The sequence below is a fragment of the Miscanthus floridulus genome, chromosome 12, assembly GCF_019320115.1.
Source record: "Miscanthus floridulus cultivar M001 chromosome 12, ASM1932011v1, whole genome shotgun sequence".
NCBI classification, from domain to species: Eukaryota; Viridiplantae; Streptophyta; class Magnoliopsida; order Poales; family Poaceae; genus Miscanthus; species Miscanthus floridulus.
The window spans coordinates 65675106-65698027 of record NC_089591.1 but is presented as its reverse complement, the minus strand read 5'-3'; the positions used below and the strand labels follow the sequence as shown (position 1 = coordinate 65698027).

General features: G+C 51.2%; 1 pseudogene; it reads left to right on the top strand.

Moving 5' to 3' along the window:
- The first annotated feature begins 433 nt into the window (after positions 1 to 433).
- Positions 434 to 21806, top strand: LOC136497036 (uncharacterized; annotated as a pseudogene).
- Positions 21807 to 22922: the final 1116 nt, after the last annotated feature.

The window sequence follows — 22922 nt, the reverse complement described above, 5'->3', positions numbered from 1 at the left end:
TGCACGACGCAGCAGATCCAGTGTGGAGAAAAGCCTTTGCGAGCGTTGTGGAGAATGGTATTCTGGACCTTTATACTGACCGGGCCCACATGTAACGGTGAAAAACAAACAGAACACCGATAGAATGGTTTGGAGAGCAAAGAAGTTCAGAACAATGGACACTCGTGTGCGGTCATTTTTTTAATGACTTGAATATAATTACAAACTTTTTTAATGACATACACATAAAAGCCTTAAAAAAAAAACCTAAGCGATTGACTCCTCTCCTGTCTCCTCTTCCCACTCCCCTGCCGCAGCCGCACGACCTCACGGGGCGCACCGCGCACGCCGCACGGGCACCGTGCCGTTCGCCTGTCCGCCGCCGCCCCTGCTGCCCTCCGTCGGTCCGCCGCCGCCCGACGCCCCTGTCCCTGCCAGTTCGGTCGTCCTTCCCTTCGCCTGCGGTCCTGCGGACGCGCCGACGTGCCGACGCGGCTCAAATTCATAGGCCAAGTTGACGCGGGCCTCTGAACGATCTGGGCCGCACTCAACTGCGCCGAAACGAACCCGCGAACGGTCGGTGGGCTCGCTCCGTTCGAAATTCATTTCCCAGTTCTCGCAGGCCTCTTTCTCACCACTTCACCAACCGTCCGCTCCCTCGCCGGCGCACCTCGCCGGCGCATGCCACCACCAGTGCACGGCCACCCCTATCTTCGTCTCCTTTGCTCCCCCAACCTTCGTTCTGCGCTCGGAACGTTGGATGTGTGCTGCACCAAATCACGCGGGAGGGCAATAAACCCTAGCTAGGCCCTCCCGAGATGGAGGCGGCCGCCTCCAGCCTCTCGACGCTGCTCTCCACCCTGCGTGTAGACGGGCCCTGGACGCCGCCGGGAACCTGGGAGTCGGTCGTCCCTGAGAGCGGCGCCGCTCGCGTCTCAGACTTCGGAGCCCGTCGCCTGCAGCCGATCTACGAGCTCGCATCGGTTACTGTGAGTGAAATCTACCTCTCACCTACTTTGATTGGTTGTAATTTTGAAAATTCAGCGAGAGTATGGGTAAACAGATAGCTTGGGGAACTTTGTTCCAGGAAATACTATGCTGCATTGAACATTTTAGCTTTTCTTATCTGAAACTCTGTATTTGTGCCTTTTTTTTTTTGGTGGGGATCAGTTATGTTATGGTTTCATGTATGAGTACCAATATATTTCATATTAGGCTGCTGATAAGTGTGAGGATCATCTCTGTTGTGCAGGATGATGCTTTGGTTCATCTGGCCTTGCATGCGCTGTATGGTGTCAAATCATCGTTAGATGAGATTGAGGAGCTTTCAGCGCTGTTCTCCTCAAATCCGGCTGACAGGACTTCTAACCGTGTCACAAATGTGTGGTTTCGTTCCTCGAGCACCACATCCGTGGGGAGTATTCTCAAATCTTTACGCTCTACGGGTCTTGCGGTCTTCTTCCTTCACAAGTTTGTGCACTTTTACCTTTTCCAAAGTCGAGAAATGAATTGTGCAAGTAGAGAAGTTCACGGACAGGATGATTCTGATGATAAAGACATTGAGCAGCATCGGCCTTACAGTCTAGTAAACCAAGCATTTGCAGCAGCAGTTAATAAGGTCCTCGAAGGCTATTTCTGTTCCTTGAATACTTTACCAGCATCAATTAGGATTAGGCGTTCAGCGGGCCAGTCTGGCATACCTTCCAAGATTTCAGATGGAATGAGTTGTAATTCCACTTCAGAAGTCACTCTTCTGGAAATTTATCTACACACTGAGGAGTTAAGAAGGCATGTTAAATCCCTTGGAAATATTTGTTTCCCTAAGTTTGCAGGTGTTACATTGTGCCAGGAGGGTTTGAATACTGATGCAAATGTGGAGTTTGAGAATTTCCCACGGGGCACCGATTTGCTTTCCTATTTGTATGTCCATATTCGTGTAAGACATCATCTTACGATTTAGGTTTTGAACACTTTATTTATCTAATCATCTAGCTTCTAAAGGAAATTACTAGCTCTGCGCTACTGTATGAGTTATGCACTTCCTAATGTCTTGTATTCACATATATTTGTAATAATGTCTTAGATCTACACGTGTTAATTAATATATCTTTCCCAAGTATTCATACTGTATGTATGTAGGTTCAGTTACTAGACGTCTTGTGTTCTAAAAATGTAACCATATTGTTAGGTAGACCTGATTGTCCTGAGTTTTTCTTACTCTGAAGTGCACTCAAGCTCCTATTACATATGCCCAAAGTGGAGCAGGGATTTTCAAAGGGAATCTATTGAGTGCCTACTTTTATTACTCTGAAGTCTCTTATCTTTTTGTGATGGTTGGCAAATATATTAGTAGCTACCTCTTTCATTTATAATAAGCAAGGCAAGATGTTCGATGCTTGTTTAGATAGCTCCTCAATTTGTTGTCATTATAATGAAACTAGATTTGATAGTGCTAGCATAATACATCTCCTTCCTTGGGTGTGACACTCCTCCCCAAGATCATACTTTTTTGTTGGGTTCTCTATAGTTGTGTGTCTGATGTTATCATGCCTTCCTACGAATATGCAATTGCTTAGTTGGTTTCCACCAAATTGAGTGCTTTTTTGTGTGTACTTGATGGCCACAAATTTCCCCTTCTTTGCCACAAAGATCTTATTGTGATATGTATTGTTCATCTTGTACATATAACATACTAGGTAAGATGCTGAATGAATTTTTTCCTCATTTTGTTTCACCTGAATTTTAGGATGCTGATCCAGTTCACTATGGTCTTCTGAAGTATCTTTTCATTCGTTCCTGTGAGCCATACTTTAACTTCATTAAGTCATGGATTTACCGAGCTTCTGTTGATGACCCATATGAGGAATTTCTCATTACACAAACTGAAAATAAGGGTGCTCAAGGAGTCTCTTCTGACGCAACAGATGAGTTTACCCTCTTCCCCTTAAAGGTAAAATGTTAATTTGTTGGGTGAAGCTTCAAGTATAAAAATCTATACTTAATTTTTTCCTCTGTTAATAGAATATATTGTTACATCAGAAATCGAAATATATTACCAATGGGGTTCTGTGCAAACCAGTCCATAATTACTCTTATTTAATTTAGTATCAACAACAACAACAACAACGACAACAACAAAGCCTTTAAGTCCCAAACAAGTTGGGGTAGGCTAGAGTTGAAACCCAGCAGAGTTATTTAATTTAGTATACTCGTTTTGAATTATGTGAAGGGCGGGCCTGGTGCAAGCGGTAGAGTCTTACCGCCTGTGACCGGAAGGTCCCGGGTTCGAGGTGCGGTCTCCTCGCATTGCACAGGCGAGGGTAAGGCTTGCCACTGGCACCCTTCCCCAGACCCCACACAGAGCGGGAGCTCTCTGCACTGGGTACGCCCTTTATACTCATTTTGAATTATGTCTAAGGTCATTTTATCATGCTCGGCTGTCAGCAGGGAAGAAATCATGTATCTGCTCCATGTTTTCTAAAGGAGATATGCCATCCTCTTTTGCGTACTGGGCAGCAGCTTCAAGTGCTCATGAACCTTCTAAAGTCGTGCAATCTGTCTGCTATTGGAGGGGATGCTTATCCCTCTCGTAATATCATTCATATGGAGGGGGTTCTCCCGTGGTTTGATACACCAATTGAGTCTTCAATGAATTCATTTACGTTCTCAAAAAGCAGCGTGGAGGCAGTAACATGCAAAAGGAATGCTATGTACAAGTCGATGATGGAGAAGCTCCAACATTTTTTCTCTAATGTTGAGGTCTAGTCACATTAACTGAATTACACTCTGCTTTTTATCTCCAACATCTACTTCTCTGATTTTTGCTCTAACAGAAGCAAGAATACTTGCTTTCCCAAAGTCATGCTGATTCTATGTTGGGGGTTGTGTTCATTTGCTTCTGTTTGCAAATATGCTTTCAGGTGATTCCTTTCGATACTGCATCAAACTTCCTACATAAAAGGACGGACCTTCTGGATACATCAGTTTCAGATGCTGAGCTGTTCTATGGGGACAGCGACGCTGCACTACCTTGCAATATGTATGCCTCTGTTTGTGGATTTATTTGTAGTGCACAGATTTCACAGGACCCCCCCCCCCCCCCCCCAAATTCATATTTCGGTCGTTCTATATACATAGCACATGTTGTATACTCATGCCAATATGCACACAATGGATGCTGCAAGTCAATCCCTTGTTATAATCTGATTTCTTCTTCTTCTTATGTTAGGGCTGCAGATGAAAAAGATCATGATGCTTTCTTTGAATTCCGAAGAATCTTCAGATAAAGAGGATCCCTTGGAATCTTCAGAGTGCTCTTCTTATACCTCTATGGATGACACAGAAGTTGAGAGTTCTACAGCTTGTGAAAATTTGTCTAGTTCCATGTTCTCATTATACTGTACAAGCACAGATGAAGCAAAATGCTCCTTGGTAACCAGGAAGCTGCTTTCTTCCCAAGCCAGTTCGGTTCACCACGGAATAAGTTGTGCAATCCCTATTGATGAGTGTGAGAAAGATGAAAGCTTGAGTTGCCAACATGTTCCTGTGCACTCACAGAATACTAAGCATACTGCATTGCCTGATGGTTTAGAACTGGATTATCAGTATAGTCAGTTTTCCCCGTTTCACAGGTTTATGAAGAGAACCAGTTCCTCATCTGAAAACATTGATTCAGTTGGGGAGTTCTTATATACTGATCATAAAAGGTCAGTAGAGAAAGTATCACATGGTAATGCAGTTTATCCATTACATTCTGAATCAGGGCCTACTAAACTATCAAACAGTAAAAACAATGGGAAGTTTGGTAATATAAATCAGCCATGGAATACCAGTATTCCTTACAATCTCAGTTTGAACCCCATACTGAAGAATGCAGCTTGTTACCGTATGGAGAGTGATGTGCAACAGAAAAGCAAGAACCAATCACTTGCCAGCTTTGATTTTGAGTCAGTCATGGATCCATGTGAAGTATATTGTGCAAGGAGCCCATCCTGCCTTGATGAGTCTGTAAATGGAGCAGCAACAGTTGTACATCCTAGTACTCAGCCTTATGAACAGCCTGATTGTTCTACCAAGCTTCTTCAAGCTCATACAAGAAGTCAGGCATCCCTTAGTTCCTCAGGAGAAATGTCAACAAGAGACAGTCTCCAGAAAAATGCTTCTGGTGGGGCATTCTGGGAGAGATCATTATTATATAATGATAAATCAAAAGAAAAACCAGCTGTGGACTTTAGTTCACAGTTTGATATGCCCCTTGATATAGTTATCGACAAGTGCATTATGCAAGAAGTTTTGCTTCAGTATCCTTTTAGCTTTCCTAATCAATAAATCATTTATAGCTTTGGGTGTTTTCATGATCAATTGTTATGTTTCATCCTCTCAGTCATTCTACTATATTGGAAAAGGTTTATTGGCTTAGAGTTTTGGCATCTGTGCTACTGTATTTGTTATGGAGTTGTCTTTAAGCCTTTAAGGAGACCTGGAACTTTTTCTTCAGTTCTGTTCTTCAGGCATTTGTAGTGCAGATAGTTCCAAGTTTTGTTAGTGTGTGAGCTTTAAAGAGCGATGCAGAACATCAGATACTCAATTTTCTTGAACACTAAGTTTTGATTTATTATCTCTAATTGCTCTGTCTAATTTGTCCCAGTTGTCATTTATTAAGTAAGTAGTATATATACCTTCTGTTTTACCATTGGTCGACTGCTTCTGTTAATGAGAACTTTACATATCAGGCTCTTGATAAATGATACTATAGTTTTATTATTTTTCTGAAAATATTGTCAGTGATTTTTTATCCTAATCATTAACCACTCAAAATGCATCTAAGTTTTCTTCCAATTGTACCCTTTGTTCCTTAACTTTAAAAGGTATAAATATGTTAGCAGCTTCACGATGAAGTTGCTTGAGGAAGGTTTTGATCTTTGTGCACATCTGCTAGCTCTGCGGCGGTACCATTTCATGGAAATAGCTGACTGGGCAGATTCCTTTATTGCTTCAATTTATCATAAGGTAATGTTTGTCTAACCTTAGTATTTTAGCCATAGGTCATGTGTTTTTGTTAATCTGTACAAGTCTTCTCAAATTTGAACTCCCCCCATGCAGAAATGGTCATTTGTTAAATCTGAGCAGAAAAGATCGGAGATCCAAGGGCTTATGGACTTGGCTTTGCAGAGATCTTCTTGTGATTCTGATCCTTATAAGGAAAGATTGTTTATATACATGAGGGAGCCACCCGTTGATTCTTTTGATGCCTCTGCATGTGGTAATAATTTCATCTGAGATGTCTCTTATCTGCAGTTTGTTTACTAAAGTTCTATTTCTCAGATTGTTAACTGCCTGATTCTTTACTGCCAGGTCTTGATTTGCTGGATGATATCTTGTTGGGTTATAAAGCTGAATGGCCAGTGAATATTGTCATTACAGAAGACACACTTAAAATATATGCTGAAATATTCTGTTATCTTCTTCAAGTCAGGTTTGCAGTGTTTTCACTGACTGAAGTATGGAGATTTCTAAAGGTATCTTTTCTCCATTGATGTTTCATCCACAACATTTCATTCATTTAGATGTACATGCTGTTGCCCCGGAACCACCAGAGGGTAGCTTGGCCCTTGGCCGCTTGGATTGAATGGAAATGCAATAGCTTGTTTTTACAATGACACTCTGTTATGGTGGGCCAGACCTACCAGAGAAAGAGGAGGAATAGTGGCTGAGAGAAGGGGGGGGGGGGGGGGGGGGACGCGCGAGGCGCGCTGGGCGCGGTCACCGCGCCCCAGGCCGGTTTTCCCCTTCAGCGAGAGTTGTTAGATCGGGAGAGAAATTAGGAATTTGTTTCTATCTTTGTAACAAGAAAGCCTATATGGCATAGACAGAGAATTAAGGAAAGAGGAGGCTGGGATTGAGACTTGCGTCTCCCTTGGGCGCCCAGCACCTGTGTCTCGCAACCTGTTCCCGGCGTTCTCTCCCTGTCCCCGCGGTTCTCGCGCCACGGCTCCTCCAGCCCGTCGCCGAGACCTCAAGCCTCATCCCCGTCAATCCCCTCCATACTTCCTGAGATCCAAAGCTCGCCGTAACAACCTGGTATCAGAGACCATGGCTTCATCTTCTCCCACCCTGCCCACCACCACTGATGCCGCCGCCACCGCGTTCACCACCGCCCCACCGCTCACCACCCAGCCGCTCGCCATCACCACCAGCCCCCAGCTGATCGCCGTCACCACCAGCCCCCAGCCGATCATCCCCACCCTCCCGATGGCAGACTCCCAGCCGCCGGCCTATCCCCAAACACCGCAGGAGGCCTTCAACCAACTCACGGCTGCCATCTACGGGATGCAACATCAGCTCGGCGCCCTGGCCTTGCGCGTGACGGCCCTGGAGGATCGCAGCCCCGCTCCTTCAGCGCCCTTACCGCTGTACGGCATGCCGGGGTATGGCGGCATTCCCCCCCTGCCAGCAACGGAGCCGGTGATCTCCGAGCTCGGAACCACGCCGCCATTCCACACCCCCTTCCAGCCGCAGCGCCCGCAGCCACAACTGCCATCACCACCACCCCCATCCACCGCTGTCCCCATCACACAGATCAGCTTCCCACACTCACCATCGCCTATCCCGTCCCTCTCGTCCATCATGAACGGGCCGAGGGCGCCAAACCCCACCTCCACGCACCTGCCTCCGCCGCTCCTGCACGTCCAAGAACAGCCGGCCGGTGGCCACGGTCCGCGCTTTCCCAAGCTGTCCCTCCCCACTTATGAGGGCAAGGAGGACCCGCTCGGATGGCTGAACACCTGCGAACAATTCTTCCAGGGGGTACCAGACTCGCGCCACGGATCGGGTGTGGTTCGCGTCCTACCACTTGCAAGGCACGGCGCGCCAGTGGTACCTCGATCTTGAGGGGGACACGGGCCGCCCGTCGTGGGATGATTTCAAACGGCTGTGCCAACAGCGCTTCGGTCCGCCGCTCAGCTCCAACCACCTAGCGGACCTCGCTCGGCTGCCGTTTACCTCCACGGTAGACGCTTACATGGAAGCCTTCCAGGCCCGTGCAGCGCACGCGGGCGCCCTGACGGCGCTCCAGAAGGCCCAGCTTTTCACCGGGGGACTGCCGGAACAGATCCGCGTCGAAGTGGAACTCCAGGAGCCTCAAGACCTGCAGCGAGCCATGCGACTGGCGCGGGCGTACGAGCGGCGCAACACAGCCGCGCTGCTGGCCCTACCGGCGCCCGCTGCGCGCCCACCGCGCCGCCCACAGCCTGCCCTGCCGGCCCCAACCCCGCCAACAGGCGCTGCGACGTCCAGTGGGCCGAACGCTCCAGCAGCGCGCCCGTTCAAGCGCCTGTCACCGGAGGACATGGCCCTTCGCCGCAAGCAGGGGCTGTGCTATAACTGCGACGAGCCGTACGTCCGGGGGCACAAGTGTGCGCGCCTCTTCTTCTTGGAGGTGGCGGATTACACGGTCGAAGAGCCCGCCGAGGACGACCCAACACCAGCGGCGGACATCACTGAGAACCCGCCGTTCGACCCTGAGGCCCCCATGATCTCCCTCTTCGCGATCACCGGCATCCGCACGGAGGAGACGATGCAGCTCCGCGTTCATCTGGGCTGCCACGAGCTCACGGCCCTGCTCGACTCCGGGTCCACGCACAACTTCATCAGCACCGGGGCAGCGAGGCGCGTCGGCCTCCCCTTCAGCGACAGTGCGGGCGCGCACGTGGTCGTCGCGAACGGCGATCGCGTGACCTGCCGCGGCCTCGCCTCGGCCGTGGGCGTGCGCATCGGGGCGGAGACGTTCAAGGTCGACTGCTACTCGATTCCGCTGGAGTGCTACGACATGGTGCTTGGCATATCCTGGCTGCGGACTCTCGGTCCTGTACTGTGGGACTTCGACACCCTCTGCATGGCTTTCAACCGTCAGGGACGCCGGGGTCCTTTGGCGGGGCATCGGTGCCTTGGGCGCGCCCGGCCAGTTCACAGGACGCCTCCATGCTGGTCGTCTCTACTCCGCCAAGGGCACCGAGGGGGCCTTGCTGGAACGCCTCCTTGACGCTTACGACGACGTCTTCGCAGCACCTACGGGCTTGCCGCCGGCGAGGCCCTGTGATCTCCGGATCCACCTCAAACCGGCCACCGAGCCTGTCGCCGTTCGGCCCTACCGCTACCCCCAGCTACAAAAAGACGAGCTGGAACGGCAGTGTGAAGAAATGCTGCAGCAGGGAGTCATCCGCCCCAGCACCTCTCCATTTTCAGCGCCTGTACTCCTTGTCAAAAAGGCAGACGCCTCCTGGAGGTTCTGCGTGGACTACAGGGCGCTGAACGCAGCGACGGTGAAGGATAAGTTCCCCATCCCAGTGGTGGAGGAGCTCCTCGATGAATTGCACGGCGCCAAATTCTTCACCAAGCTAGATCTCCGGTCCGGCCACCATCAGGTTCGCGTGCATCCTGATGACGTAGCCAAGACGGCGTTCCGGACACATCAGGGCTATTTCGAGTTCCTCGTCATGCCCTTCGGGCTCTCAAATGCGCCGTCCACGTTCCAGGCGCTCATGAACTTCGTCCTCAAGCCGTTCCTGCGCCGGTGCGTCCTTGTTTTTTTTGATGATATACTGGTGTACAGTACTACCTGGACAGCACACTTGCAGCAGCTTCGCGCCGTTCTCGACGTCCTCCGCGAGCACCGCCTCCACATCAAGCGCTCCAAGTGTGCTTTCGCTGAACCGTCGGTGCATTACCTCGGTCACGTCATCTCCGGGGAGGGCGTCGCCATGGACACCGCCAAGGTGAGCGTGGTCCAGGCGTGGCCGCAGCCAAGGGCAGCCAGGGGGCTGCGCGGCTTCTTGGGTCTCGCTGGGTATTACCGGCGCTTCATCCGCGACTATGGGACCATCGCCGCCCCCCTGACGCAGCTGCTGCGCAAGAACAACTTCCAGTGGACAGAGGCGGCGTCCACAGCCTTTGCTGCGTTGAAGACGGCGCTATCTACAGCGCCCGTGCTGCACCTGCCGGATTTCAGCCGCGACTTCATCGTCGACTGCGACGCCTCTGGCTCGGGGTTCGGCACGGTCCTGCACCAAGACGCCGGCCCGATCGCCTTCTTCAGCAGGCCGTTCGCCGCGCGTCACCTAAAGTCCGCAGCCTATGAACGGGAGCTCATCGGGTTGGTGCAGGCGGTCCGCCATTGGCGACCCTACCTGTGGGGGCGCGCGTTCATCGTCCGCACCGACCACTATGCCCTGAAGTTCCTCCTTGATCAACGACTCTCGACGATCCCGCAAAACCATTGGGTGAGCAAGCTGTTCGGCTATGATTTCAGGGTGGAATATCGCCAAGGCCGCCTCAACGTCGTCGCCGACGCACTGTCCCGGCGGGACGGCGAGACACCACTGCTGGCGGCGCTCCCAGGCCCAGCGGCCTCTCTCGCAGCGCTGTCTGCCCCTGCGTTCCACCTCTTCGCTGATCTGCGCAGCGAGCTAGAGGCCTCCGCTGAACTGCGCGCCCGTCGCGACGCCGTCATGGCGGGCGCCCATGGTGAGGCCTGGCGGGTGCACGAGGGCCTCCTCCTCCATCACGGTCGTGTGTTCGTCCCCGCTGCGTCCCAGGTGCTCGACGACGTGCTTCAGCTCGCGCACACCGGGGCACATGAAGGCATCCAGAAAACACTTCGGCGCCTTCGCGCCGAGTTCTATGTGGAGCACGACCGGCGCGTCGTTCGCGATTTTGTGCGGGCTTGCGCGACGTGCCAGCGCAACAAGACCGAGGCTCTCCATCCGGCCGGCCTTCTTCAGCCTCTGCCGGTGCCGTCCCGGGTGTGGGCGGACATCTCCATCGACTTCATCGAGGCGCTGCCCAAAGTTCACGGTAAAAGCGTGATCCTCACCGTCGTGGACAGGTTTTCGAAGTACGCCTACTTCATCGCCCTGGGGCACCCGTACACGGCGGCTTCGGTGGCCCGCGCCTTCTTCCACGACATCGTTCGGCTGCATGGCTTTCCCGACTCCATCGTCAGCGACCGCGACCCCGTCTTCACCGGTCGTGTCTGGCGTGATCTCTTTCGCCAGGCGGGTGTCCAGCTGCGCCTCAGCACGGCCTTCCATCCCCAGACGGATGGCCAGTCCGAGGCCATCAACAAGACAATCGGCATGTACTTGCGTTGTCTCACCGGCGACCGCCTCCGGGATTGGCTGGATTGGCTTCCATGGGCCAAGTTCTGCTACAACACGGCCTTCCATTCGGCGCTTCGCACGACGCCATTCACCGTCGTCTATGGGCGGCCTCCGCCCGACTTGCTGCCATACACGCAAGGACAGGCGCACACGGCGGCCGTGGATGCCATGCTGGCTGACCGCGATGAGTTCCTGGCAGAAGTTCGCGCACGCCTCCTTCAAGCTCAAGAGCATGCCCGCCGTGCCTACGACGCCAAGCACCGCGAGCTCACATTCTCTATTGGCGATTGGGTGTGGCTCCGGCTTCTTCATCCCCCGACGAAGGCGCTGGTTCCTGGGGGCCGGGGCAAGTTGGGGCCGAAGTTTGCTGGTCCGTACCAAGTCGTTCAGCAGATCAACAAGGTGGCTTATCGGCTGCGCCTACCCGAGGGCGCCCGGATTCATGACGTCTTCCACGTGGGGGTGTTCAAGCCATTCCGTGGTGATCCCCCACCAGACGTTCCGGCGCTGCCGCCGTTGTGCCACGGGCGTCCGCTCTTGCGCCCAGAACGTGTGCTGCGTTCCAGCCTGCGCTGCGGGGAGTGGCACGTTCTGGTGCAGTGGGCTGACATGCCGGCGTCGGAAGCTACCTGGGAGCATGCTGCAGAATTCAAAGTGGCGCACCCGACTTTCAGCTCGAGGACGAGCTGTTCCCCGAGGAGGGGAGAGATGTTATGGTGGGCCGGACCTACCAGAGAAAGAGGAGGAATAGTGGCTGAGAGAGGGGGGGGGGGGGGGGGGGGGACGCGCGAGGCGCGCTGGACGCGGTCACCGCGCCCCAGGCCGGTTTTCCCCTTCAGCGAGAGTTGTTAGATCGGGAGAGAAATTAGGAATTTGTTTCTATCTTTGTAACAAGAAAGCCTATATGGCATAGACAGAGAATTAAGGAAAGAGGAGGCTGGGATTGAGACTTGCGTCTCCCTTGGGCGCCCAGCACCTGTGTCTCGCAACCTGTTCCCGGCGTTCTCTCCCTGTCCCCGCGGTTCTCGCGCCACGGCTCCTCCAGCCCGTTGCCGAGACCTCAAGCCTCATCCCCGTCAATCCCCTCCATACTTCCTGAGATCCAAAGCTCGCCGTAACACACTCCCTTGCCCTTTATAGATAAAGGGGACTCCCAGTTGCTACAACATATTCTAACCACTAAAGTGGATGCTGAGCATATTCCTAACACTAGGCTTGGAAGCCAAGGAAAGTAAAAGTGCAGGAAAAATAAGATACAAGTGCTTTAGCACTAGGCTTATCTATCATTCTCCCCTTAAGCCTTGTGCCGAGCACTGGAGGTGATCTGCTGCTGCCCAATCCTCTCCCTCATCTCCTGGAACTTGGACTTTCCTAGCGACTTGGTGAGAATGTCAGCCGGCTGATTAGTAGTGGCAATGTGGCTGGCCTTGATGCACCCATCCTCTAAGCAATCTCTGATGAAGTGGTACTTGATGCGGATGTGCTTGCTTCTTTCATGTAAGACAGGGTTCTTGGCCAGAGCTAGAGTAGACTTGCTGTCCACCTTCAGCTCAACCACATCCACCTTCCTGCCAAGGAGCTCTGCCAGCATCCTTGACAGCCATAGCGCCTGTGTTGCGGCAGTGGTGGTGGCGATGTACTCTGCTTCACAGCTTGAGAGGGCCACCTCCTTCTGCTTGAGGGACCGCCAGCTAACCAAGCAATCACCAAGGAAGAACATCGTCCCAGTTGTGCTCTTGCTGGTATCCACATCGCCGGCGAGGTCGCAGTCGCAGTAGCCGACGAACCGCGCCATGTCGGGGGCCCTTTCGTAGTGAAGACCGTAGTTGAGGGTGCCCGCCACGTAGCGCAGGATTCACTTGACGGCCTGCAGATGCTCTATTGTCGGCCGCTCCATGAACCAGCTCATGTACCCGACGGCGAACGCGATGTCCGGCCCAGCTCGTCCTTCTTGAGCTTGAACACCCACTTCAGGGTGATAGGGCGGTGGCCGTCAGGCAGTGGCACCAGCTCCCAGGTGTGGTTCTGCTCGATGGACTTGAGCTCTTGCTCCATCGCTGCCTGCCACGCCGGATCAACCTGCGCCTTAGCGTAAGTGGTCGGCTCATCGGCGTGCGTCAGATGAAGCTGGGCGAAGAGCCTCTCGGGCTAGTCCGGTGAAGACTGGTCGCCGAGGATGCTTGCCACGGTGCGGTATCACAGAGGCTCATCGTCGTAGTAGGCGTCCAGGCGGTCTTCATCGTCCTCCAGTGGCGTGGCGTACTTGACCTCAGGCTGCCCTACATGCACTGGTGTCGCAGCGGGCGAGGTAGAAGTAAAGATGGCAACGGGGACCCGATCCCCGATTCCCCGCGGGGAATTCTTCCATTAGGGGATGGGGATGGTGGAGAATTGATCCCCACGGGGATGGAATTGGTAGAGTTGTTGTCCCCATCGGGGATGGCGGGGACGGGGATGGTACCCTGGTCCCCGACCCCGATCCCCGCATCCCCGCCCCGTGAAGCAGCACCATCGAATCGCAGTAGCCAGGGGCGCAAGGCCCATGTAAGAAAAGGCCCATTAGCCCCGAAGTATATATACACGCAAGACTATGTTGCTAGATTGATTAGACTAATGAGTATCACATGATTTATGAATCTGTGATCTTTTATGAATCTATGAATCTTGCTGCTAGATTTATGCATGTGTGAATCTGTCAACCTTGCAAAATTTATGCCTGTGTATGTTGTTGTATCGGGGACGGGGATCCCCGCGGGGACGAAATCCCCGCCGGGGATCGGGGATGGGGAAGGAAGGCTCCCCGTGGTTGTTCATGGGGACGGGGCCGGGGAAAATTCCCCCCCACGGGGACGGGGATGGTGGCTTATCCTCCGACGGGGAATTCCCTGTTGCCATCTTTAGGTAGAAGACGCCGAGGTCGGCTAGTACGCTGGAGAGATTGGCTGCTATGTAGAGGTCGGAGAGGTCGGCTGCAGTGTTGGAGAGGTCGAAGCTGCTAGCAATGGACTGCCGACCACCGCCGATGGGCTGCCGAGCTCCCCCGGATTTGGCGAACGAGGCGGAGTTGGTGAAGAGGTCGACGCTGGTGATGAAGACCCATACGTCGATGAAGATGCACCTTGTGCTTCCTCAGCACCTCCAGCCCACGCGTACTCGACGGTGAAGTCGCGAAGTGTGGTCGCCGACTCGTCATCCACCGCCTTGTGCCATGCCTAGCCGCGTCCTTCATCGAACACAACGTCGCGCGCCACACGCACGCGCCGTGTCGTCGGATCGAGCATGCGGTAGGCCTTAGCCCCTTCTGCGTAGCCGATGAAGACCCCCAGCGAGTTGCGATTGTCGAGCTTGCCGACGTGGTTCAACTCCTTGATGAAGGCGAGGCAGCCGAAGACTTGTAGGTAGCTGACTGCCGGCTTGCGCCCGTGCCAGGCCTCATACGGCGTCTTGCCATCGAGCGCACTGGTCGGAGAGCGGTTGAGTAGGTGTATGGCAGTCATCACGACCTCTCCCCAGTAGACCGCTGGCATACCGCGCTGCTTGAGGAGCGCGCGCGCCGCTGCCACCACCGTCTGATTGCGGCGCTCGACCACGTCGTTCTACTGCGGTGAGTAGGGTGTGGAGTAGTGGCGCTAAATCCCCTCGTCGGCGCAGTACGCCGCGAACTCAGCTGCCGTGAATTCACCGCCGTTGTCCATGCGGAGCATCCGGAGCTTGCGGCCGCACTCCTTCTCCGCGGCTGCTTGGTGGCGCTTGATGGCGTCTGCAGCTGCCGCCTTGGAATCGAGCAGCATGGCCCACATATAGCGGGTGGCGTCGTCGACGAGCAGTAGGAAGTAGCGTCGAGCTCCAGGAGTGGCCGGTGACACTGGACCGCAGAAATCGTCGTGCACTAGCTCGAGCTGCTCAGTGGCGCGGTAGGAGGCTTGACGCGGGAAGGGCCGGCGCTTCAGCTTGGTCACCACACAGGTGTCGCAGAGCTGCTCGACGTGGTCGACGCAGGGCATGCCGCGGACCATCTCCTACTTGCCGAGCTGCTTCAGGGCTTCGAAATGAAGGTGCCCGAAACGCTCGTGCCAGTGCCACGCCTCATCATCCCGGCGCGCGGCAAAGCAGAGGGGGTGCACCACCTGTACATGGAGCACATAAAGGCAGTTGCTTCCCCGGTTCACCTTGGCGAGAAGACGGCGGCCTCTATCCCAGATACATAGCACGCCGTCCTCAATCTCCACCCGCGAGCCGTTCTCGTCCAGCTGCCCGACGCTGATGATGGAGTTCTTCAAGGCCGGGATGTAGTACACCTCGGTGAGAAGACGGTGCTCCCCTGTCTTGGCCTTGAAGATGACCGAGCCGATGCCCTTGATCTCGACGGCGGAGGCGTCACCGAACTTGACGGAGCCCTTCACGCCGGAGTCCAGGTCGGAGAAGAACTCGCGCAAACCAGTCATGTGGTGCGTCGCACCGGGGTCGAGGTACCAACCGTCGATCTTGTCATTGGCGGCACCTTTGCCGAGGAAGGCGTGGGCGCGCGGTTCATTGAGGTGGAGCTCGGCGGAGCCAGCCGACCCGGAAAGGGGAAAGCTTGGACCTTTCGCCACCTCCCCTGTGTCTTGCTGCAGCTCGATGCACCCGTGCGCTAGGAACATGGTGGCATCCTGCTCCTCTGCTTGCGCGACGTGAGCCTGCCCATCGCGGCGTGGAGGAAGGCGGCACTCCTTGGCCCAGTGGCCAGTCCTGCCACAGTTGTTGCAGGTGTCATCCCGGGTCGCCTTGCGCTCGCCAGCGGCGCCGCCATCAAAGCCGACCTGGCCCCGAGGTCCCTTCTCCTTGCCGCCGCGTGGACGCCGGCGACGCTCCTTGGAGCTGGACGAGCCGGATCCTTCCTCCTTCTTGTTGAAGGCGCGTCACTGCTCCATTGTGTACAGCAGCTTGCCTCCGGCGGTGCCCTGCTCGGAGTCCGGCTCGCGCCGACCAGTCATGTGGTGCGTCGCACCGGTGTCGAGGTACCAACCGTCGATCTTGTCATCGGCGGCACCTTTGCCGAGGAAGGCGTGGCGCGCGGTTCATTGAGGTGGAGCTCGGCGGAGCCAGCCGACCCGGAAAGGGGAAAGCTTGGACCTTTCACCCCCTCCCCTGTGTCTTGCTGTAGCTTGACGCACCCATGCGCTAGGAATAGGGTGGCATCCTGCTCCTCTGCTTGCGCGACGTGAGCCTGCCGACCGCGGCGTGGAGGAAGGCGGCACTCCTTGGCCCAGTGGCCAGTCCTGCCACAGTTGTTGCAGGTGTCATCCCGGGTCGCCTTGCGCTCGCCAGCGGCGCCGCCATCAGCGCCGACCTGGCCCCGGGGTCCCTTCTCCTTCTTGCCGCCGCGTGGACGCCGGCGACGCTCCTTGGAGCTGGACGAGCTGGATCCTTCCTCCTTGTTGAAGGCGCGTCACTGCTCCATTGTGTACAACAGCTTGCCTCCGGCGGCGCCCTGCTCGGAGTCCAGCTCCTGCTCGTGATCTTGCACCGCCTTGAGCCTCCCGGGTGACGTCCTCGACGGTGAGCTGCTCGAAGTCGAGGAGCGTCTCGATCGAATTGACAATCTGCGCGTACCTCTTCGTCATGCAGCGGAGGAATTTCTCCACCGCGTGCTCCTCCGTGAGGTCGGTGTCGCCGTTGTGCGCCATCTGCTCCATCAGATTGGTAAGACGAAGGGCAAAGTCCTCGACTTGCTCACCAGGCTGAAAGGCGAGGCCTTCCCACTCCCCTCGGAGGCGCTGCAACGTCGCTCGGCGCACACGATCTCCGCCGATGCGTGCCGCGGCGATTGATTCCCACACTAGCTTTGTCGTAGCCTTGTTGGCGAGGGAGGTGCCGAGCTCGGTGGGGAGGACGGCGCACAACGCCTCCAGCGCCCGGCGATCGTCGTCGTAGTCGCCGCCGCCGATGTGAACCGCCTCCCACAGCCGTCGGGCCTGCAGCTTGACCTTCATTAGCAGGCTCCACTCGTGGTAGTTCGACTTGGTGAGCATCAGCCACGACGTTCCCGCTTCGGAGTCGCGGTAGACCGTCTGCAGCACCGGGGGAGCGGCCGCGCCGACCACGCCGCCGCTCTGGTGACGGCGACTGGCGGCGGCGCCCGACCGGGCTACGCGATCCTCTAGCTGGCTTCGGCTTCATCTCGGCGCGCAGCGCTGCGGCCACGGCTACCGAGGCCTGGGCCGCAGCCGCTGCCTCTGCGGCAGCAAGGCGCGTCGCGCGATTGTCGGCTCTAGCACCCGCGGCGGCGCGCGCTCGCGATTTGGCTGGCGGTGGACATGGTGCTCGCTCACTCAAGAACTCTCTCGGCTCTGATACTAGATTATTGGTCCGATTGGATCTCATATTCAGATCTAGAACTACCAGAGGGCAGCTTGGCCCTTGACCGCTTGGATTGAATGGAAATGCAATAGCTTGTTTTTACAATGACACTCTCTTGCCCTTTATAGACAAAGGGGGCTCCCATTTGCTACAACATATTCTAACCACTATAGTGAATGCGGAGCATATTCCTAACACTAGGCTTGGAAGCCAAGGAAAGTAAAAGTGTAGGAAAAGTAAGATACAAGTGTATTAGCACTAGGCTTATCTATCACATGCTATGAGAACTTTGACTTCTGTTATTATTTCCTGTGGATTGAACCAATTTTGTTAGTGCCCACTGCCCGGTGTTCATGGAAAGTACCACTGTTAACTGACCCTGAGCTAAATTTTCTTATCAAGTAGCTACAGCAAGCTGTTTCTTTTGCTCTAGTTCTCATTATAGATCTTGGTAATGCGGCACTTCTTTGGTATGTAAGTGAATATATGACTCTCTTGCTACATTATCACAGGAGTTGACACAGTTCATCAGTTGCTCCAGCGATAGCAGACCTGATGTGTTGAAGAAATTGAATTTTGTAATGAAAGTGAGGTACTTACATTGTGAATCTTTCTAAAACTTTGGCACCCAATCACCAACCTTATATTCCTGTTATCAGTTTTATGCTGTCACTGAAGTGTTAGGAATGAAATACTTTTTCCTAAATTGTTTGATACATTGTTGAATCTTATCTTGCTTCTGGAATTCCTTTGGGAATGCAATATACATAGGCATGTTCATATCATAGTAAAGTAGATATAAAGTTCATATCCAATTAGGCAATTATCCATTCAGTTGCATATGTAGTAGATATAAATATTTGATTTGCAATTGCGTAAACTAATTTTATCAAGTCAACAAAGCATACTGGATCTTGCTCATCCTGTTGGCTCGTTTCTAATTTCTTGTACTGTGCCCATGAATAGCATTTTTTACCTATCATGAACAGTCATGTGGCTTTATTTTAGTTTCTGGCACTAACTGCTTGTCTTTCTTTCTGTTGTATGACTTTATTTAGGCATAAACTTCATCACTTTCTATCAACACTACAGCAGTATCTCCATTGCCATTTATCTGATATATCGTGGCGCCGTTTTCAACATTCCCTTAAAAATCAGGTATAGTATTTCAATCACTATTCTTTTAAAACTTCACCCTGAGAGGAATTAATATGCTTTGTTAGGCTTCCTTTCTTAATTTTTCTGTTCATTAAATACACTTATCACTTACGAATTGAACTATGGCTACTAATATTCTGTTATTGCTTAGGTGAGGGATATACTGGACCTGGAGTATGTGCATATGTGTTATATTACTGATGCACTTGACATGTGAGTGAAACCTTAAAAAAATATTTGTAATTTGTGATACTGGCCATGTACTTAAGTATACCATTTGTTCAAATGAAGGGGAACAACAGCAATGTGCAAAACTGGCATTTATTTCTGCTTTATCTCTTTAGTGGTGTAATTTATTACCATCAGCATAATATAAATTATACTCCCCCGTTCCTTAATATAAGCCATATAGATTTTTAAAGAAAATTCCAAAATATAGGTACGTATCAGCTCCCACGCTGATTAATTTGGAAACCTTCTCACCGTACATAGCACATGCCTCAACCAATCTCTTAGATTTAGGAAGCAATCTGATTGGGAGAGAGAAAATGGCCTGATTTTCCTTTTTTTCCTCGGTCCCACATCCTTCCTCAGGCCGTGCGTTAATATTGGTGCTAAAAACTATATGACTTATATTAAGGAACGGAGGGAGTAATAAAATTGCCTGACTGTTAAAGATTTGGCTTGTCATTTTTGCAGTTGGTTACATAGGTGAGTATATGGAGTATGGACCTACTTCTTTCATGTATGAGTTAGGGTAATAAATAGATTTATAGATGGCATGGGAAACACGAGTACTTAATTGAATATCCAGACTCAAAGATTGAGTTTAACTTGTCAAAAGAAGCTTATTTTCTCTATCTCATTTTCTCGTTTGTCTTATCTGTGCGTATCATCCTATTTAGATTTGATGTGGATATCTCCATGAGTAATTAGATTTGGGTATGTAGAAACAAAGTAGATTCGTCTAAGAAGATTTTCACAAGATTGCACCTCTACTTGGTCTTATAAATATGCAACTATAATTCGTGACCAGAATTCTGTCCCGGAGACCATATGCCTATGTCCACAATGACACTTATTGTGATTGAAGTGCTTTTTTTTTCTCGAACAAGCATGAGAGCTGTGTATCTTTGTATTAAGAAGAAAATAGGGCAAGAACCCTTACAACACACATCCATGCGCTCATGTTTCTAAGAGTACATTCACACCCTAATTGTGATTGGAGTGTTTTCAAGTCGGTAAGTCAAGCCTAGACACCCTGGCACTGACTAGACAACTAGGTCGACTTCTCGGATCACTAGAACGACTAGTCGGTGGCAGAGGCACAAAGACTAGCACAAATATAGATTAAATATTCCAGAGTAAGTAGCAGTGTAGCACTAGCAAAGTAGCAAGTCAAGTAGCAATCTAGCATAGCACTGCATATGCAGAGCACAATATCACATTATATCACTAGAACTCTACTGGGTTGTGTCCTCAAACTTAAATGGGCTAAAATTCCAAGGCCAACTCATTGAGGTCAAGTCGTCCATGCCTAAATTGAGCTACCAGTCGTGATTGGCCATCGAGTAGTCATATGACTGGTGAACTAGTCACTCTAGTCGAGTTGCGGCACCAAGTCAGTGCCCACCAACCGACTGGTGACTAATTGTCGACTAATCACAATTAGTTGGACGACTTAATAATACTGGATTGGACTGGATGGAGTATGCTTTACAACGTGCCAATTGTTATCTTATTGGTTGATGTGTTTGTTTTTAACTTGTCATGACGTATTTGTGTTCGTTGGTAACTGATCATGACATGTTTTTCAGATGTTTCTTATCTGATGAGTCAAAACAAGTTGCCACGATAATCAAAAGCATGCTGCAGCTGGCTTTGGAGTTACGATTATGCTTCCAGAGTCTTGGTGATACTTGTGACTTATCAGTAAATCAACTAAGTAATCTGCAATACCTTATAAACTTCTCTCAGGTATTCTCTCAGTTTCATACAAGCAATGTAGTTTGATTTCTGCCTTGATTCAGCCTTTCAACTCCAGCATGCAAATTGAAAAGCGTCCAACCCTATGGTGATATATATGTGTAGCCTTTCAACTCCAGGATGTCATATATGTTCAGAGTGGCTTGCAGTTAGTATCCCTGTTAGTTAATAAGCCACTGCCCTTAAATGCTGACATAGAACTGGCAGTTTCGTCATAGTTGTCGACAATGGAATCCCTTTGTTCTGTCATTCTGTGTGAAACTTAACAGTTTGATTTTTCTTAGTTGCTAAGATCCGTTTTGTTGATTGTTCACTGTTATCTGCAGCAGTAGTTTTGAGGATCTTCATTTCCTCCAAATCTCACCTTGCCACAAGTATTATCTGCTAATAGGCTTTTTAGCGCCCTTTGGTCACTGTATGCTTTTCAATGCAGGTGGATGTAATTAGAACAAAGTTTGAGGGCAACATCAGAGATTTGTATATTTTGCATTCGAAATCTTCGAAATATGGGGAGCTTGGCCTTTCCCGTTTCTGGGGGTATCTGAACTACAATGAGTATCATTCTATGAAAATCAGTACAGATATGGGCAGCTTCTGTTTTTGATAAGAACATCTTAAGACTGAACTAAGGTTTGCCTTTATCTTTGGGGATTAGCTCACCTTTTAAACCGTTGGTGGGATCATTGTGTCTATTTGTTTGTTTCATGGTAGTGATGAGAGGTGCATCACCTTGTTTTGGATCTTCTGGAATCAGTTCAGCTTTTTGAGCCACCCAGGACAGAAATTATTGCTTGTTTGTGCTGTGGTTATATGCCCCCTTACGCATCTGCAAGCCGAGACGTACACGATGCTGAGAGCCGAGAGTTCTCCTTTTAGATATACACGCTGATTTGATCAAATTGCCCCTTGTATTGGTTTTGGCGAACTAAAGAGAACTACGGTTCTGACATGCCATATTCTTGGAGATGCATGTATTAATGGATCTCAAATTTACAATCAAAATAGGAAATCACGTGACTTGATTATCATACAATGCTAATGGTGTTTCTGTATATTTAGGTTGGGAGTGAATGTATGTACTATGTAGTTCTTTGAAAGGTGGTAATTTTGTATAGCCCATGTAATCTTGATTCTTGACACGTTACACTTGGTAAATGCAAGTTGAGTGATTGCTCTCTGGTCTCATTTATAGTTTTATGCTTACACTTGTACTCCACTGTCCAAAAATATAAGAATTTTTTAGTTGTTCAAACCATTCTAAGTTTGATTAAATTTGTAGAAAAGAACAGTAATATTCACGATATCAATTGAGCTTCATCAGACGTATTATGAAATTTATTTTCATAATTATCTATTGATGTGGTAGTTGGCAATAGTTTTCTCTATAAACCTGATCAAATTTAGTATGGTTTTGACTTAGTAAGTACGACTAAAAATCTCTCCCATCATTTCAGGACCGAGGGATACCAGTATACCAGTGCTCGCATTCACGTATGCACATCGAGGTCAACCCGCTCGTACTCTACGACCATACGACTAGGTCATGCCGCGCAAGCGATGACATACTCTTTTAATCGCAAGAAAGCTACATCTCTATCTGTGAAATCACTCTGATATCGATCACGAAAACACAGAAAACAAAAACCGCTGACAGAAGGTACATCCACCAAACTGCATTTTCTGTCATCCTATCAAACGCGCCTGTCGCATCTAGCGTGTAGCATTAGACATGTCATGTCAATATATCATCGTCCAAATGACCAAACACGGGACTACGGGAGCGCTAGCTGGGTGCCGTGAAACGCAATTTCAATTTGTAATGACCAGCGCGCACGGCGTGTTAGCGACAGCCGGCACGGATGTCCCTCTCGGATGAACAAGCCGCTGTGACGCGCGACGAAGCTCAGGGGTGCACCGCACATGCACAAACCTGCCATCGAATGGAATCCGTTTTCTTCTCTCCCAGATTCGTCCAGCTCTATATATAAAAACACTACTAGTACACTGGCAAGTTGCCAATGTACAGCACGGGGCTTTGACAGACACTAGCTAGGCTCCAAAACGGCATCCCATGCAGCAGCTTCACAATGTGTAATTGGATCACAGGGAAGTTTAGTTATGGTTTCCAGCTACAGCTGGAGAAAGTTAGCTTGGCGTCAGATGTATTATGTATGTTTAGTTTTGACTAAGCTATATAAAGCTAGCAAAAGTGCACAAATGTCCTCTCTGGATCTGTCTGTAATTTTGAATCTGCATATCGAAGTAAGCAGGGAATATATGTGTGTGTCTTCTTAATTTTAT